This window comes from Accipiter gentilis, chromosome 30, assembly GCF_929443795.1.
Source record: "Accipiter gentilis chromosome 30, bAccGen1.1, whole genome shotgun sequence".
NCBI classification, from domain to species: Eukaryota; Metazoa; Chordata; class Aves; order Accipitriformes; family Accipitridae; genus Astur; species Astur gentilis.
In genome coordinates this window covers 9,371,683-9,378,423 of record NC_064909.1, presented here as the reverse complement: position 1 = coordinate 9,378,423, position 6,741 = coordinate 9,371,683, and positions in this window count along the sequence as shown.

Below are 6,741 nucleotides of genomic sequence, written 5' to 3'. Positions count from 1 at the left end.
TTTGGCATTTTTTACTATTTTTGGTCCTACTCTCTGAGGGAGCCAGTGAACAAATGGCTTTAAAGAGGCTGCCTGGCACTACTATACAAATACTGGGGAAATGTATACCTTGTGTGTGCAGAGGGATGGCAGGGACTGTGCATAGGCCCCACCATGCTGCTCCTTCATTTCTTCTCTGCAAACTAAGTCCTAGGAGCCCCTTCCTCTACATTCTGCACCACACTCACTGTTTCCCTGTGTCACTGCAAATGCCAAGTAATAATTGGGTTACTCTCTTCTTTTTTGAAAATCTAGATGTTTTAAACTTTGTTTTTCATAAACAGGTTGTTGGAAAAGTTGTTAGCCTCTGAAATGCAGTTAATCTTTGGACAAATAGACTTCAAATGGTGCATTGTTGTCTAGCAACTATGCTATAAACAGCCCTCCATTTGTCTCCTGTGGGTAATCACTGATTTCTCGGGGATTAAAGCTTAAGTAACACTCCAATCTAGGTGCGTGCATCAGACCACAGCGTATTACAGCAGATTATGCCTCCTAGTATACAGCTTGCTTAACCATTTAGAATCACAACAGAAAACCAACAGCTGCAATGATAAGAAAATGAGCACTAGCTTGTCAAATAATTAATATTTTGAGTTACGATGTAGAACATTTTACTGGCAGGCTCAAAAGGATTTCTGTCATAAAGAAGGGTGGGGTGGCTGATAAGCATCAAATTAGAAGATCTCATCTAGGCTAAGCCTGAGTTATTTAAAATATATTGTGATAGCTGCTGCCCAACAGCCTCTGCATGTTCTCTTGCATTTGCTGCCTCATGCTGCAGATATGGAGTTTTACCTTCCAGTGGCATGCAGAACCATGCTTCAGTGAGATACTACAACTCACCCCTGGGCACAGAGTCTCGGGACTGATTGAACTGACTCTCTGCATGTTGTGAATACAATTTACTAGATGCATCTGCTTCCATAGATCACTGTCTGCTTAAGAGACTGAAAACATGTGCTATTGCTAAATCACTGCATTTAACACCTTCCCCAGTGAAGCTCCCCTGCAGCATATACTGTCTTTGATTGCTGATAGTCTCAGCATAATGCTGGGTAATGGATGAATGGGGTGGCCTGGGGCTGGCCATAAGGAAAGAGCAATTGTTTGGTTGAATTTAAATGAAATTAAAAAAAAAATAAAATAATCACAGGCTCTAGATTTAGAATAAATCTCAGCATTTGTGGGATTAGCGTTTCGAATGTTGACCTCCCACGCTGAAAGAAATACAGGTCTGTGGGTGGGTAATGCTACAGATCTTTTGGAAAATGGGTGTTTAACTGAAGGGATTGTGATCAAGACATTTATCTTAAGATTTACCTTAAGAATTCACATTTTAAAGAGAACAATTTTGATAAGATCTGAAAAAACAAACTCATGCTGGGGTACCCCAGTTCCCCACCCTCCCCTTGTGATCCTACTTTAATGGCTTGTGTGTGACCCACAAGCAGTGACTAAAATCTCCCCTCACCCCTGCAACACTTGGGCTCTCCAGGCTTTAAAGATGAAGTCAGGAGGCAGCAGAGGCAACACACTCACTTAGCCTGTCCAAAAAACTGCAGTGCAGGAATGGGTAAATTGTTGTGACTGCCCTCCACTTTTCCCAGTCCAGCTGAGCTGGGGCGGCTCTTGCAGCTTCTCCAGCAGCCGACCCCTCTGTCTGCAGGCTCAAGTGGAGAAACTATGGGGAAAGCTGGGATCAGCTGAAGTGAAAGACCTCCCCAGCACCGAGCCGATGTGAGGGTTGCAGTATGCCAACTTTTGTTTCCAGCTGTGCCAAAAGGCATTTGATGCTTATGGCCAGTGCTTGAGTGCTTGGCTGGTTGGTGGAGCAGTGCAAAGGACACCCCAAACGCTGGGTTGAAACCTACTTAGTTACCAGTGCTTTCCACATGCTGTGTGGGTGACCTGGGAAAGAATCCGTGGATATAAGTGATATCCCAGGGAATGTAGGCTTAATTCAAATGCCCACAGGGTGCCCCCCTCTGAAACACCACCATTTCAGAAACCTTTATTCTTAAGCAGTTGTTAGCAATGGGAAAGGGACGATCCTACTTCCCTAACTGTGGGATGTAGGCTTTAAGGTCTTAGGATATAGTGACAAGGAGATTTTGTACCCTGCATCTTTTCTTAAGTGTTTAAACGAAGGATCTGTATTGAGGATACAGGCACGCTCCAGAGCTCTGTCTGCCTCAGAGTGGGAAGAGATGGCACAACGTTCTGTGGGAGGCACTACACAAACAGTGTGATCCCACCAGGACTTGTTTGAGTTTTCAGTTCTTGCCTCCAGAGGATCTTCCCACTGTTGTGTCCTCCAGTCTCAAATCCCCAAAGCAGTTTCATAGGTATCCTTGTCTTCTTTCTTCCTACTGATCTCTCCTGAAGGGGAGGTATCTGATACAGTTAGTATTTCTTGCACAATACATACCATAAAGTTTCAGTGATGTAATTAGGCTATACACTGTATGGGCAACAGTTAGATTCCCCATATGTTCTGTATTTGTATTAAAAGAAACTACAGCATTATCATCTTCCTCCCTCCTGCAACTCTCCCCCGCCCCCTTTTTTTTTTTTAAATTCCATTCCAAATCAGCTCAAATCCCTCCACTGACTTCAGTAGACTCTGGAACAAACTCAGACAGAGTATGGACAAAGTCTTGGTCCTGTTGAATTTAATGGCAAAATTCCTGTTGTACTGAATTTTGCACAGTAGAAAATTCGCTTTTGGATGAAAGAGAACAAACAATGAAAATCTGTCAATTGCTGTCAGTTAGATTTGCATCAGTGTAAGATAAAATAAGACATATTTGAGTAAGACAGAGGCAACCCCCCTTCAAATATGGTGTGAAAACAGTTATGTCTCTAGTACTAGAGCAATTTTCATCACATAATGAAAATTAAAAATTAAAAAATTAAAAAATTATTAGCCCTGTAAAGGTGATATTATGGACTGCGTCAACTTTTGACGTGGTCATTTTAAAAGCAAACCACCTTGATAATGTCCTTTGGAGATTATTGTTTGTTAATAGTGCACGTTAGGAATCGAGCAATCATAGAGAGTGCAATTAAGCACATAATCACAGATATTTTTGACATCTGTCTACTTATAGGCTCCATGGCATTTTTTTTGCATCTCCCCCCCTGCAGCCTAGTGTCTTCAATTAATTTATCATGACCATCTGTGTTGTAATTTTTGCTGCTCAGCTTGCCTTTCTACATCAGTTTTTTGGCTGAATATTTCATGACACTTCATCATTTTCACTTATAGCGCTAAAAATACGGAACTAATATTTGCTCAGTTAAGTTGCTTGGTTAAGATAATCAGCAATTACACTTCTGTTAAATGACTCTTTATAATGGTGAACAGAAAGGCAAGAAGGAAGCAACAACATTTTAAAAACTGTGTATCAGGTTTCCTGGTGTTGCTTACCTCTGATGCACAGAGGTAAAACCATCAGCAGTTCTGCCAGCTACTACAGTGCATGGCCTGAATCCCCAGCTTACAGGATGTTTCAGAAAGAAAGGGGCATGTCATGGCTGGAAGTTTATTTGGTTATTGTGCTCTGGACAGTCTCCATGGGTATAAGTGTTTTTGAGGGCTGTAGCTAACCACAGTCACTGCATCAGGGTTAAGGATGCTCTGAAGTACACAAGGATCAGTGTACATCCAGCCTCTCTTCACTGATTACAGTATATCAGAAGGAATAACTAGTTAAAGCTGACTGCACTGAGTGGGCAATGCATGCAGCAAAGAAGAAACATTTGTGGGTTTTTACTTCCTAGTGTCATTGAGGTTAGCTGTATAGTGCTCCCAGTAGGTAACTTATTCTACCTCCCTACAATGAAGCAAATATTTTCTGTTGTTTTCCTAGAGTCCTTTGAAATGTTTAGCTTGGGGGCTCACCCACAATAAATATTTGGCCATGATACAAATCTTTTATCTGAAGTCATTGCTCCTGCTAATTTTCCTTCCTTAAATTTCTTCCTTTATTCTAGTTAATACTCATTTAAACAATCTTTTTCTACTCCTGGCATTGTAGCACTCCATGATTCTGTTTTCTATGGCTTCAGGACCTCCAGGTTTTGGTAAACCATAGCAACTGTCATCTTCTAAAAGGAGGAAGGAGAGAAAAAAACCACCATCAGAGCTTACTCAGATACAGTAACAGGCCTGTCACTCAGGAGTTTGTGTAAGGTGACAGGAGAAAGGCTGTTCACTTTATCAAGAGCTACCCTTCCAAGAACATTATGGTATATTTACCTAAGACAAAAGTCCTTGATGAAGTAGAATCCTCTCTGTAATAGACTTATCTAACAGGTTTTCCTGAGAAAGACCTGTATACCTTGCTCTTCATCCAGCTGTGCCCTGGAAGACAACATGGAAATATCTACCTCTTTTATTGACCCAGGACTATTTGCTGAGTTGATTTTTTTTAACCTTCTGGATTGGTGGTCCCTAATGGCATACCTCTTGGGTGAGGTCACACCCAGCAGCAGCTGAGGTATCAAAATGCAAGCATTTAAGCCTTGCTAGGCACAGCCCTATGCCCGCAACTCAGCAATAGCATGTGGAGGGAGAAAGGGGCAGCCCCATAGTGAGAGGGGAGAGAAAGAGATATTGTCTAGAAAAGACATGGTAACACTGCCAGATTTTCTCAAATGAGCCTCAGCTACGAAAAGGCTGGGGACTGCTGCTAAAGACTGAATGAACTTTCTCTTTTTTGCTCATAGTGCACTTCTGTGTGGGCGGGCTGACTGGATTTGAAGTAAACAGCAGGAAGAAGATCCTCCCAGTGAATGAAAAACTGCTTTGCTGAGGGAAAACAAGCACTACAAAAATATGACAAATAGCTCTGAAAGTGGCACTTTTCTAAGCAAGGTTTTAAGCCTATGAAAAAGGCAATATTCCCTCTGTGAGCATCATTATATTCATTGACACACTTCACCAACTTAGCCAAAAACCAGCAGGCCCAATATAACCCTACTGCATTATATTTGATTTTTGTCAGTGATGAAGTGAGATTATTTGCTTGTGGTTGGACCCATGCAGAAGATAGCGGCAGCATGATTGCTACTGATTGAAGAAGTCCATCTTTGGTGCTAGTGTCAGAGGTCTATGACTTTGACACTGAAATATGAAGGCTCTGCAGCTAACATCACAGGCGCTGCAGCTGCGGTGTTAGTAATGTGCTCAGGTGAGTCAGGGCAGCATCTGATAAACCATGAAAAATGGCAGTCCCAAATGGACAGCCCTACAAATTACAATACGGTGAAACTTGATTGTCATGGTGTGTCCTGGAAAATGTACCACTGAATAAACCTTTACTCCATCTACGTTACCAGAGTGCTGCTACCAAGCAACTGATGATTTGAGTGCTGACTGATCAGGTAAGTCATATCAGTACAACAATGTAGGAATCCTTGGTTACAACTGCTAAATAAGGTATAGGAGAGATGAATGATTTTTCTATTGTGAGGCTTATATATCTGCAAAGAAATGCTCCTGAAATATTCCCCAGTCATCAGTGTCTCTGATTCATGGCAGGAATTTCCCAGGAATTCACTGCATTGAAAAGATAACAACGCATTTACTTGGTACCTAAGTATTTTCAAGATGGGCATTCTGCATCAGTCAGATTGATGACTTTTGAAATAAGTTTTAATGGATGAAAATATAAAGGTCTTTAGCCATGTAAGATGTCTTTTAATTAAAACTCAATGATCCCATGTTGAGCAGAGCATACCCAGAATGTTATAAACCTCTGCAAACTGGGTAGTATGCTGGGCTGGAGTTGAAGTTCAGGACAGACACATAATCCTCCACAAATAATTAGAGCAGAAAATGCTTCTAATCTCTTTGTTAGTCTGGTTGTGTTATTTGATCTAATAATAAACTAGACATTAAAAAAACCCCTCCTCATACATTTTAATTTAGGCTGCACTGGACATCTTTTAACCTGTAATTTTTTAGCTGGTCTGTTTTGATTTATGCATGTACTGTACAGACATACATGGTCTGGAAAACCACTGTCCTCTGGCTGTGTAAGTACAGCATAAATACCAAGGTGTCAGAATTTTGGCCCTAACTTATAAAAGCTTTTCAGGCGGGACTTTATTGACTTTACACACATGCTTAGGTTTCACACGTCCTTGAGCGGTGTCACCAGTCTGTGTGCTTTCCTTAACCAAGGCCGCAGCTCTGCGACCCTCTGGCGCAGCTCGACTCCCCTTCAATTTGGTGGGGGCTTGGCCAAGGACACCGGGATGTTTCTGTGCATTTTTGCAGCGCGGGAAGAGGCAGGGTGAGGAGCCGTGGGCTCGCAGAGGTCGCTCCCGCTGCCTGTGGCTGGGACCACGAGCGCGGCCCCGTCCCCTGACACGAGATGCTCCGTGAGGTGCAGGGGCCTGCTCCCTCGCTGCCCACGGCCCCATGTAACCGCCAGTCTCTCAGGCGGTCTCCACGCCAGTTTTCACTCCTTTTCATCTCACCGACCCCTTACTAAACACAGCTCTCTTCACTGACGTCTTACCAAATGGAATCACTTCTCAGGATTTCCAAACCCCACAGGCGTCCCTCGCAGCTCCCAGTGCCCGGAACCCCTTCTTGCAACGTGCTTATTTCCTAGATGAAGCGCTACCCTCTGACACTGCCTGTCTTTCACCTTCCCAACAGCACAGCTCTCCCTCCTCCTCGTCCTC